General features: G+C 40.9%; 1 long non-coding RNA gene across 1 annotated transcript in view; it reads right to left on the reverse strand.

The window, feature by feature from the left end:
* Nucleotides 1-12,158, reverse strand: part of LOC138353009 (uncharacterized) — a 110,396-nt gene that overhangs the window by 55,501 nt on the left and 42,737 nt on the right. The gene's annotated exons all lie outside the window — the stretch shown is intronic.

Genomic DNA, 12,158 nt, shown 5'->3' on the forward strand with positions numbered 1-12,158 from the left:
ATCAGACTTAAAATTAGTACCATTGTCAGTTTGCACGACCCGAGGCAGTCCAAAAGTGGAAAAAAATTGCAACATACGAGCAACAACAGTTTTTGCTCGGATGTTCCTTACAGCAAAAGCCTCTGGGTAACGAGTAGTGATACACATCATCGTGATTAGGTAAATATTACCAGACTTAGTTCTAGGTAATGGTCCAACACAGTCCATTACCACATGAGAAAATGGTTCCTCTGGCACGACAATAGGCCTTAGAGGAGCTTTAGGTGGAGTCTGGTTTGGTTTCCCATCCAGTTGACAAACAATACACGCATTACAAAATTTTGCCACATCGCTTTTCAGCTTGGGCCAGAAAAAATACTTTAAAATTTTGTGATACGTAATATTAATACCTTGATGTCCCCCCATAGGATCATCATGAGCAGCTGCCAAAACTCTTTCTCTATAGCAGGTCGGCAACATAACCTGGTGGACTACCTCCCACTCATTTGACAAGGGAGCACCCTGTGGTCTCCATTTTCTCATCAAAATCCGATCATTGTAGTAGTACCCAGTTGCTGCGTCTACAATTTCCTCCATAGAGACGGCTGTTTCATGACAATCTGCAAGAGTGGGGTCAGCTTTCTGTAACTCACTCAAGGAAGCATCTAGGCCTTGGTCAGATGCCATTGGCTGAGGCTCAACAGTGTTCTCCTCCACCTCCCCACTACTCTCTGTAGGTGGCGGTGGCAGGCTCTCCACAATGTCCTCGGCCACGTCATCGAGTCGGGCCATGAATGTGTCCGCGAGGTCCACTTGGTTTTCACCACTCGGAAAGCTCCTCGTGACCTCGGGATTTACCACCTTGGCAAGCACAGGGCTGCCCTTACATTTAAGTCCCATAGACCTGGTCACCGCGCACGCAGGGTACACAACATTATCCTCTGCGGCGGGTGGATCCAGGCAAACCTTAGGGGTAGGCAACATAATAGGCAGTCTGGAGTCCCCTACCTTATCCCCTGCTAAATCATTACCAACTATTACATCAACATTAGGGAAAGGTAGGTATGAAGTGACTCCGACTGTACAAACACCCTTGTGGAAATCAGATTCCAGGGTAACCTTATGGAGGGGTACTGCCCGAGTATCACTAGTGACACCCTCGACCAGTACCACCTCTCCAGTGTCGAGAGTGTTGGCACCTTGCAATGCACTCTCTAAAATTAAAGTCTGGATGGCACCGGTGTCTCGGAAGATCACCACGTCCTTCCAGGAAGAACCCTCAGACAAAAGTAGTCTCCCTTTCGATAAGAATGGGGTAAGCAAGTCCAACCACTGTGGGTTGGAGGTCTTACTCCCTAACCCTTCTGAAAGCCTCAAGCCCTGTGTCACAACTAGAGCATTGGGTCTTTTTTCAGGGTGCAGTTGCCAACAACGGCTAATAGTGTGGTTTGGACGATTACAGTGACCACAAAAACGTCGGGGAGAAGAGACATTACTAACAGAATTACCCTTCGGTTCACCTTTAGGTGCCGTTGGGCTAGACACTTTAACAGGGTTAGTTATGTCTGAAACAGAAGGTGCATTAGGTAAAGGGTTAGAATGAGCTGGTCTGGACTGGCTGTGGGTATAAGGTTTGCTACTCTGTGGGGTATAATTTTTATTGGGCCTTTTGCCCGCCAATTGGTAGTTTTCTGCCAACTTGGCCAAATCCCCTATTTTAGAATTTAACTCTATCCTTCCTTTAATGTATTGTGATACGTTCTCTGGCATAACATCTATAAAATGCTCCATTAAAATTAAGTTCCTGAGAGCCTCGTATGTTTCGGCTTTCGCCGAGCGAATCCATCTATCAAATAATCGAATTTGATCATTCACAAATTCAGTGAGCGGTTGGTTGTGAGTAGGCCTAAGGTTACGATAAACTTGGCGGTGAGCTTCAGGAGTAATTTCATATGCCCGCAAAATACATTCCCTGACTTTATCATATTCGAAACACTCGTCGTCAGGCATGTTTATAAAAATATCTTGTGCTTTACCCCTAAGTCTTCCCTGTAGGATTTTCACCCACTCTTCCTTTGGCCAGTTCATGGACGTGGCCACTCTCTGAAAATGGTTGAAAAACCTTTCAGGGTCAGACTCGGAAAATTCAGGCAAATTATGCTTTTTCTCATAATGCCTGGGGTTTGAATCCCCGGCAGGTGGAATTCCAGTGGCATTCGCTCTAATTTTAGCCTCCTCGGTTTTGAGTCTTTGCTCCTCTAATTTTATTTTTGCTAACTCTAAAGCTAATTCACTTTCCCTATGAGTTGCACTTTCTGCTTGGCTAGGCTGGCATAAAGGTGTATCACTTGCCAATAGTTGTTCATCAATACAATGTTGTAATATTTCATTCACCAAAGTCCACTTTTTATCTGCAACATTTAATTCTAGGCCAAATTCCTGGCCTAACAATACTAAATTAGACTTTTTAAGTTTCTTTATCTCTACCACTGAAGGCTCCCTTGCCAGGTTCTGCATTTCAGAAGACATCACTAATAATTTTAGCTCCCAGCCAAAGAAAAAATTAAAAAATAAAAATTGGAAAAAAAAATTTGCACGGCCCCTAACACAAGGCCACACTAACCTTAATCGTGAAGGGATCCAGCTGGGTGTCCAGTCAGTGCAAGAATGTCCTTTGCTAGAAGAGCTGGACCCTAGGCTAGCACACAACCGTTCTGCGAAAAACAAAAAATTTTAGTTTTGGCACTCAAGAATCTAATTTTTTACACTTATAATGTTCCTCCTGGACTGGCCAACCACTTGTTATAATATAAATGTGTGGTGGGCTTTGCTATGGGGGACTGGTACTATTAAGGGGTAAGGGTAGTTAGAAGACAGAGTATCAAATATGGGAGAGCTAAAAGGCCCGGCCCCCAAAATAAACTATCCACAGTAATAATACCTTGCTACTAGACCATATATGTCAGTCTAAGGGTTGATCAATACACTCCCACACAGGAAGAAGGGATACTCCTATAATTCATGTACTTATTTATTAACCCCTTAACAACCCCCCATATACACTCACACCAATAACAATAATAATAATAATAACTTTACCACACTACCTTACGTTAAAAAGCCTTGGTCCACTTAGGCAGGATACAAGGTTTACACTAAGAACAAGCTAGGGTAAAGTACTACTGGATAAGCACTGAAGCTGGATGCAGCTTAGGGTAATGAGACCACGTGGTACCCTAATACAAAACACAACACTTAGGGGTACGCAAAACACTGGTAAATACTACCCCCAGGTCTCACCAATCGTTACTACCAGAGTAGGTACACTTAAAAATGCCCCGTACTTAACTTAATGGTACAGGAACTTCCGGTAAGGGAAATAAGTAAGAGGAGAAGGGAGGAGAGTAGGGGTGCAGCCACAGAGTAGGTCTCGTCCCCACGAACGCCAGCCAGAGAAGAACGCTCCTAGCGACCAGCTAGGCCTCCCGCATGTCGTGGTGCCGGAAGGAGCCTAATTGATCGTGCAGCTAAGCACATTAAAGATCTTCCCCTATGCAACGTATTGTTACTTTACAAATGATTAGAAAGTATTAGTAAGCAAAGTTGGTGCCTATGTTATTATTTAATAATCAACCCCACAGCTCAGTCTTTAAATGCTCTTTGAGAAACAATAATAGTCTTACGTCTGGCAGGGAAGATACAAACAATTGTCGCTCGTGATGCACTCAACTGTACTACCAGAAAGTTTAATATCTCAATTTTGACCTCTGGTTTCCACTGGAGAACCCAGGGTCGTAACACCTAGTCTGCACTTGGTGACAAGGGGGTTAAAGTGAAGCACTGATAGGGTTAATTAGGTCAGAAAAACCGCATTGGGTGAAGAATGTGTTGAAGTTATCCTCATTTGAAATTATAAACATTTTACCTGTAGAATTTTTCCTTACTTTTATCATGCCATCTTTAGCAAAGCACATCTTGGTTTTGATTCCCGATTTGTCGCAGTCGGTAGAGGAGTTCCTGTCTTACTCATTGATGTAAATCCCTTTTTTAGAGGATACAGCTGTCTGGATAAGATCAGATTTTAGGGCTGGGTTGCTAGTTTGAAGCCTATTTTTCTTTGGTTTAATCCTGCTGGATTCTTTTTGCCTACTCTGTAGGCAACAATTATTTTTTGTTGACCCTCAACGTGCAGTTGGTTTTTTAGGATAGCATGTACAATGTGAATACACTTGTCACTTTCGTATTCCACCGGGATTACTGAAGATGACATAATAACAGAGTCCAGCAACTTTGGCTGGTCTTGTTCATCCTGAGAATTAAGGCACTAACATCATCAAAATGTTTGTGTAGAGATTTTACATTGAAGTTAATTACAGAAACATTGTGATTATGTGTTTAAACATTGTTTATATCATGTGTTGTATAATACCTGCAATTTTGATCAATAAAGTGATGATTAAAATAAATAAAATAAATGTTTATTTAGGTAAGGTACATACATACAAGAGATTTTACAAAGTTTGTTATATTAATAGATAGAGCTAGTACATACAATGCCTAAAGCCACTATTACGCAAAGCGTTTCGGGCAGGAAAAACAATTCAGATTCAGATTCAGATTCAGATGTTTATTCAGGTAAGGTATATACATACAAGTGATGTTACATTAATGGATTGATATATAGATAGAGCTAGTACATACAATGCCTAAAGCCACTATTACGCAATGCGTTTCGGGCAAGAAAACATTAATATCTAGAACTTAATACTAATTGAGCATAAAGAATAAAAAGTGTTGAGAACAAATACAAATAAAGATAAAAAAAGGGGGAACATGACTGAAAAAGCAGCACAAATACAATAGGTTGACAAACAGTGTTGATTAAAAAAAAAAAAAAGAAAATAACAGACATGGGTTGACAATAGAGGAGTGAGGTAGATTACAGGGAATTTATTAGGTAGTGTTTAGTTTTTATCTTAAACTGGTTGAGAGAGGTACAGTCTTTAACATGGTTGGGAAGGTCATTCCACATTCTGGGCCCCTTGATTTGCAGAGCATTTCTAGTTTGATTAAGACGTACTCTAGGAATATCAAAACTGTATTTATTTCTGGTGTGGTGCTCATGGGTTCTGTTACAACCTTCTATGAAGCTTTTAAGATCAGGATTGGCATTATAGTTTAGCGTTTTATATATGTATAAAACACATGAGAGAATGTGCAGTGACTTAATATCTAACATATTCAGAGATTTGAGTAGGGGTACCGAGTGATGTCTGGGGCCAGAGTTGGATATTGTTCTAATAGCAGCTTTGTGTTGGGTAATTAGAGGACGTCAGTGATTTTGGGTAGTAGAACCCCAAGCACAAATACCATAGTTGAGATAAGGATAGATAAGGGAGTAATAGAGAGTCACCAGGGCAGGGCGTGGTACATAATATCTGATCTTAGAAAGAATGCCCACAGTTTTTGAAACTTTTTTTGATATATTTAGAATGTGTCCCTGGAAATTCAGCTTCTGGTCAATGAGAATGCCAAGGAATTTGCCATCTAATTTGTTACAAATTTTGGTATTGTTTATTTTGAGATTTATAAGACTAGAGGATTTATTGCCAAACAGAATATAGAAAGTTTTGTCAATGTTAAGGGTGAGTTTGTTGGCAGTTAGCCAAAGATGGACTTTATTTAGCTCAGTATTTACTGTGGCATTTAGAGCAAGAGGGTCAGGACTGGAGTAAATGAAGGTTGTGTCGTCAGCAAATAGAATTGGTTTGAGGTGTTGGGAGGCATTTGGAAGGTCATTAATGTAGATGAGAAAGAGGAGAGGGCCAAGTATGCTGCCCTGAGGAACACCAATGTTGATGGGTAGGGTGGGAGAAATTGTATTATTCACAGAAACATATTGGAGCCTGTCAGTAAGGTAGGACTCGAGGTATTGTAGGGAGTGTCCTCTGACTCCATAATGATGTAATTTAAGAAGAAGGTTATGGTGGTTGACAGTATCAAAAGCTTTACGCAGGTCCACAAATAACCCAACAGGGAACTCCTTTTTATCAAGAGCTGTATGAATCGAGTTAAGCATACTAATAAGTGCATCGTTAGTGCTTTTTTTGGGTCTGAAGCCATATTGGCAAGGGCTAAGTATATTGAGTTTGGCTAGATATGAGTAAAGCTGCTTATATATAAGTTTTTCAAAATGTTTTGACAAGTTTGGCAGGATTGATATAGGTCTGTAGTTGTTAACATCTGTGGGGTCACCACATTTGTGGACAGGCGTTACTCTCGCTTTTTTTAGAATATCTGGAAAGGTTTGGAGTTCAAGTGACTTGTTGAAGAGCAAAGCAATAGCAGGGGCTAAAGATCTGGAGGCTTTTTTGTAAATTAAAGTTGGTATCTCCTCAAGGGCACCAGACTTGGTTTTAAGGGAAAGGATTATCTCATTGACGTCAGTGGAGTTAATAGGCTTTAGGTACAGAGACTGTGGATAGTTACCTGTAAGATAGTCCTTAATGTCAGTACTGGAAGATGGAATATCATTTGCAAGGGATGAACCAATGGAAGAGAAGAACCTATTGAACTCAATAGCAGAATCAGAGGCTGAAAGCTGACCATCGTTATTAGACAGGAGAGTCGGTTTGTTATTTATAGATTTCTTTGATCCCAATATTTGTGAAATTGTGCTCCAAGTTTGTTTAATGTTGCTCTTTATTTGAGTAAATTTATCTTCGTAGTATTTAGTTTTGGCTCGTCTAATTATCTTAGATAGCAATAATGAGTAATTCTTTGAGAATTCTTTGGAGACAATTCCTAACCTATACTTCTTCTCAAGGTCGTGTTTTTTGTTAATGGATTTCAGTATTCCCTTTGTAAGCCAAGGATTGTTAAGCCTTTTGCTTGTGACTTGTTTTGTAAGCCTAGGACAGTGGGTGTTATAAAGGCTAAGAGTTGTTTGTAGAAAAGATTGCACTGCTAGGTTGATGTCCCCTATGTTACCTAACTCGGACTCCCAGTTGACATTATCAGCAGCAGTTATAAAATTGTTTATAGCAGTTTCATTGTGCAGCCTAAAGCTTAACTCCCTTGTTTCTAGAGGTGGTTTGCTAATGTTAGTTAAGAGAAATGTGGGGTAGTGGTCTGTAGTGCTATCGGTGATTATACCTGAAGTAAGCTGAGAGGTTATGTTGGTCCAGATGTGATCTAGAGTCGTGGCAGTGCTATCAGTGATTCTAGTAGGTCTAGTGATTAAGGGTATGAGGTAGCAGGAATTCATACAGTTGAGGAAGCTAACAGCAGTAGGGTGTTCTGGCTCGCAGAGGTCAATATTAAAGTCCCCTGCGATAATTAGGTGGTTTTTGTTCAGTCTGTTATCAAGTATTAGATTTCTAAGGTTTGAGTTGAATACAGACACATCAGTGTTGGGAATTCTATAGACTGCACCCACAGACAGGACAAACTCGGCACCCTTGACTCTGAAGCTGGCGAAGATATACTCCCCATAGCAGTCTCTAGTTCTAATTTCTTTTAAGCATGTTAGTTCTTGGTGGTAGTAAAGAGCAGTGCCACCACCTCTCTGAAGTTGACGACAGTTGTGAATTGCTGAGTAGTTAGGCATGTTAAAGAGTTGAGTAGTATCCTCTTTCAACCATGTTTCAGTAAATATAATAAAATAATGACTAAAGCTTAATACTAATGGGTATAAAGAATAAAATGTGTTGAGATTGTCTTATATACTTGATAAGAGGTATTGTTGGGCAGTTATAGTACTGATACATGCATTCATTTTGTCAAGAGCTTCCACTTGTTTTTTAATTAATGGATTCATTGGTTTTTCGATGCATATTTTCTTCACGGAGATTGTTTATGTCATGCAGGAGTTGTTCTTGGCTAGCTTGGCCAGTTCTAACATCCTTGCAGAGAAGGGTTATTGCTTATTGCTGTTGATGTAGGTTCGTGCGGTTAGCTTGATTCTCACTTTGAAGGCTCTGGATGATCGTTATTTGAGCCTCAATGACTAGACAGGCTTTTGAACCACTGATCCTCATTCCAGTTTTGGAATTCCGGTGAGGGACCAGTAGCATGCTTGAAATGAGAATAGTGGGATGTTAGCAGAGAAGGGTCCGTCTAATTACCACAAGCTACACAAGCTTCACAAAGCTTCCTGGCAATATGTTAGTAATGAACAAATATATGTTTGGTTAGGCTGACCTAATCTGACCTGATCTAACCTAACCTAACCTAACCTAATCTAACCTAACCTAACCAAACCTAACCTAACCGACGCTTGGATCGTCGACTTGGATGTGGAATGACCTTCCCAACCATGTTAAAGACTGTCCCTCTCTCAACCAGTTTAAGATAAAAACTAAACACTACCTAATAAATTCCCTGTAATCTACCTCACTCCTCTATTGTCAACCCATGTCTGTTATTTTCTTTTTTTTTTTTCTTTTTTGTAATCAACACTGTTTGTCAACCTATTGTATTTGTGCTGCTTTTTCAGTCATGTTCCCCCTTTTTTTTTATCTTTATTTGTATTTGTTCTCAACATCTTTTATTCTTTATGCTCAATTAGTATTAAGTTCTAGATATTAATGTTTTTCTTGCCCGAAACGCATTGCGTAATAGTGGCTTTAGGCATTGTATGTACTAGCTCTATCTATATATCAATCCATTAATGTAACATCACTTGTATGTATATACCTTACCTGAATAAACATCTGAATCTGAATCTGAATCTGACTTGATTTGGCGTCACCAGTTCTTTATTTTCGTCAATTTTTTTTATAAAAAGATACTTTTCAGATTAAAATTGTTTTTTCGTGTTGTACATTTACCACCAACATTATAATGAGTAAATATAGCATATTTATTCATTACTAACGTATTTCCAGGAAGCTTTCTGAAGCTTGTGTAGCATGTGGTAGCTTGTGGTAATTAGACGGACCGCCCAGACCCCAGAGGTCGAAAAACGATGGATGTCAGTGTTGTTCTGGATGGGTGTCTTGTTTGGAGTTTTGTGGTTCTTTTTTCCCTGTGCAACCTTGCTTTTAAAAGACGTAGTTGGTTGATTATGGTATGAGGAATATGTTGTAGCAGAAACTTATGTCAGGCACTGGTACTAACAGCAGGCGAGGATTGTTATGAATTTTGTTTGCGATGGAATGAGTTGATTGGATAGATTACTGTCGATGGGTTAGATTTTAGATTTAGATTTAAATTTTTTTATTCAGGTAAAGTTACATACATTGAGTTACATACATAATGTTGGATTTAAAGATAGAAATAGTACATGCAATACCTAAAGCCAGTAGTACGCATAGCATTTCTGATAACGGAGGAATAAGACACCGACAGCATTGGGACCTATTTATTTAATTTTTTAGTAGTAACAAAATAATTAAATTTTTTCAGACCATGTTAATGAACAGGTAACTTGTATAATTTTACAACAGCATAAATACATGTATAACTTGGCTACAATGACTTAATAACATTAATATATATGCTTATATCCGGTAACTAAATAGAACATGGTCTGAAGAACGCGGAATCCTTATTAACTATTGGTACAAGTAAGGCAAACGTTTAACATAATTTTTTAAGTAGAATCGGGGCTTAAAGAGTAGCATATAGTGGCCTAACACATGACATAAATAATGTGGCAAATCCCAGACATAATGTGAAATGGTAAATTACTAGTAGCTGTAGAATACACCTATAGGACAAATTTAACAATACTCTTACAAGTGAGAGTAAGTAGCTGCGGACAGCGTAATACTTAGGGGCCGGCGCTGCACCCCCCTGTTGACCACCAATAAAGGACAAAGACATAGTACTGTGCATAGGGTTATATTGCCGCTGAACATTGGAAGGGGAGGAGGGTGGGAAAATTTTTTCTAAGACTTGTGAAGCGGAGCGAGGCTGGAACAAGAAAGAACGCATGACCCCTCCTCTGTGCTATATATAGGCCCCCCCGCGGCGCTCCGCGCGCTGCGGATCGCGCTGTGCAACTGTCTTCTCCTCCATCAGAAATTCCTCCGCATTCCTACATAATGCAGCGGTTATTTTCTGATAACGGAGGAATAAGACACCGACAGCATTGGGACCTATTTATTTAATTTTTTAGTAGTAACAAAATAATTAAATTTTTTCAGACCATGTTAATGAACAGGTAACTTGTATAATTTTACAACAGCATAAATACATGTATAACTTGGCTACAATGACTTAATAACATTAATATATATGCTTATATCCGGTAACTAAATAGAACATGGTCTGAAGAACGCGGAATCCTTATTAACTATTGGTACAAGTAAGGCAAACGTTTAACATAATTTTTTAAGTAGAATCGGGGCTTAAAGAGTAGCATATAGTGGCCTAACACATGACATAAATAATGTGGCAAATCCCAGACATAATGTGAAATGGTAAATTACTAGTAGCTGTAGAATACACCTATAGGACAAATTTAACAATACTCTTACAAGTGAGAGTAAGTAGCTGCGGACAGCGTAATACTTAGGGGCCGGCGCTGCACCCCCACTCGCAGAGCCAGCTGGCCGGACCCCCCCCCGAAGGGCGAGTGCCAGCTGTCCGCGGAATTGGTTTGGATTGATGTCCAAAAAGCTTGGGAAGGATGATGTGAGGAAAAAAGATGGGGCGATGAAATTCTTGGAAGAGGATTTGGATGTGGAGAGAGGAGGCTTGAAATTTCGGTGGCCCGTCCACCTTGGATTGGAGATGTTTTTTTTTTTTTTTTTTTTTTTTTTTTTTTTTCAGCAAAGCCTGTAGCTTAAGTTCTTCTTGGGCGGCAGGAGGCTAGTGGTGGGGCAGGGTGATGTCGTCCTGGTTCACTTGAGGTGGTCTGTCTGGCTTGGAGGAGGCGTCGTCCTTATTGAGGTGGTGAGAGGAAAGTTCACTGTTGCTTGTTGTTATCTTGACCACGAGGTATTCGCATGTACTTCCCAAATGACATCGGCGTTATTGGTGTTCCTGTCGGGTCTTCATCTTCTTCCAGGAAGGTCACTTGTTCCCTCTTGAAGTCGTATTTAGGGTCGACGTATTCACTCTCCAGAGCGCAGAGGTCAACATAATGTTCCACGGTCTCGTGGTGGACAAACACAGGGTAAGGAAAGCAGGTCTTGAGCTGGTTGATGATCCTGTTGCATTCTAAGGCAATGACCATTCTTGTGCTTCGATTGCTGTTGAAAGTGCCATCGTGAATGAGGTAAATCCATAGTAGGGCTTTTTCTTGCTTGATTTGCTTGGGTTTAGGTCGAAGTCTGGGGCCTCATATGTGACGGTCTCAGCCGAGGTAGATGGAAACAATGGTGATCCTAGGAACTTGGTTGGTTGGCCTGGTGTGGACGTCTGTGTAGCAGGAGCAGAAGCGTTGGGAAGCACTGGCAATAATGTAGCTTGGATATCGAAGCTTGCCGGCTGATTAGTTGTTGGGTTGGCAGTCACTGTTTATTTATTTCATCTAGTCGTACGTGGCAGTCCATGGAGACGGTGATGTGATCTCCGCAATTGAGGCACCGTTTGTTGGGTGTCCTTGACTGTAGCAGCAGTCAGAGCCGTGTTTTCTGGTGTTGATGGTACCAGGATCCTGGGTGGCGGTGTAGACACTCGTGTGGCTGACGAATATGTTTCGTTCAGCCAAGTAGCGACGGTTAGGAGTGATGATCAGGTTGTAGTTTCGTAGGGCGTCCTGGTGTTCTGGTGCAAACAGTTGCTCCAGAGCTTGCGCGCTTGAATAGAGGAGTACAGCGCCGTCAGCATCGTCACGGATGTCCAACGGGGCTGCATTCGTGATGTCGACGATTTTCCTTAGAAATTGGGGTCCGGTGTAGTATGTTTCTTCACGAAACCGGACCTTTATGCGGTAAATCATGGCTCTAATCGTTGCTGCCCAATGTTTACCCACCCGGCAGTGCTGGGTGCAGAGAGCCTGATCTAGGGTTTCGGTCGTCTGCTTTATTTTGTTTATTTTCGTGCCTTTTATCTGGCCGCTGAATGTTTTCAATGTGGAAGCGTGATGACATCTTGCCTGACATATGAGTGAAAAACGTCACGCCTCCATCGTCCGACGGCCTTAATTGTTTCCTGCACATGCCCGTTAATGTGACAGCTGCATGGCCCGTCCAATCCGTAAAGAATGTGGGGCGTAGTCATTGTGA

This window comes from Procambarus clarkii, chromosome 56 (assembly GCF_040958095.1).
Source record: "Procambarus clarkii isolate CNS0578487 chromosome 56, FALCON_Pclarkii_2.0, whole genome shotgun sequence".
Taxonomy (NCBI): Eukaryota; Metazoa; Arthropoda; class Malacostraca; order Decapoda; family Cambaridae; genus Procambarus; species Procambarus clarkii.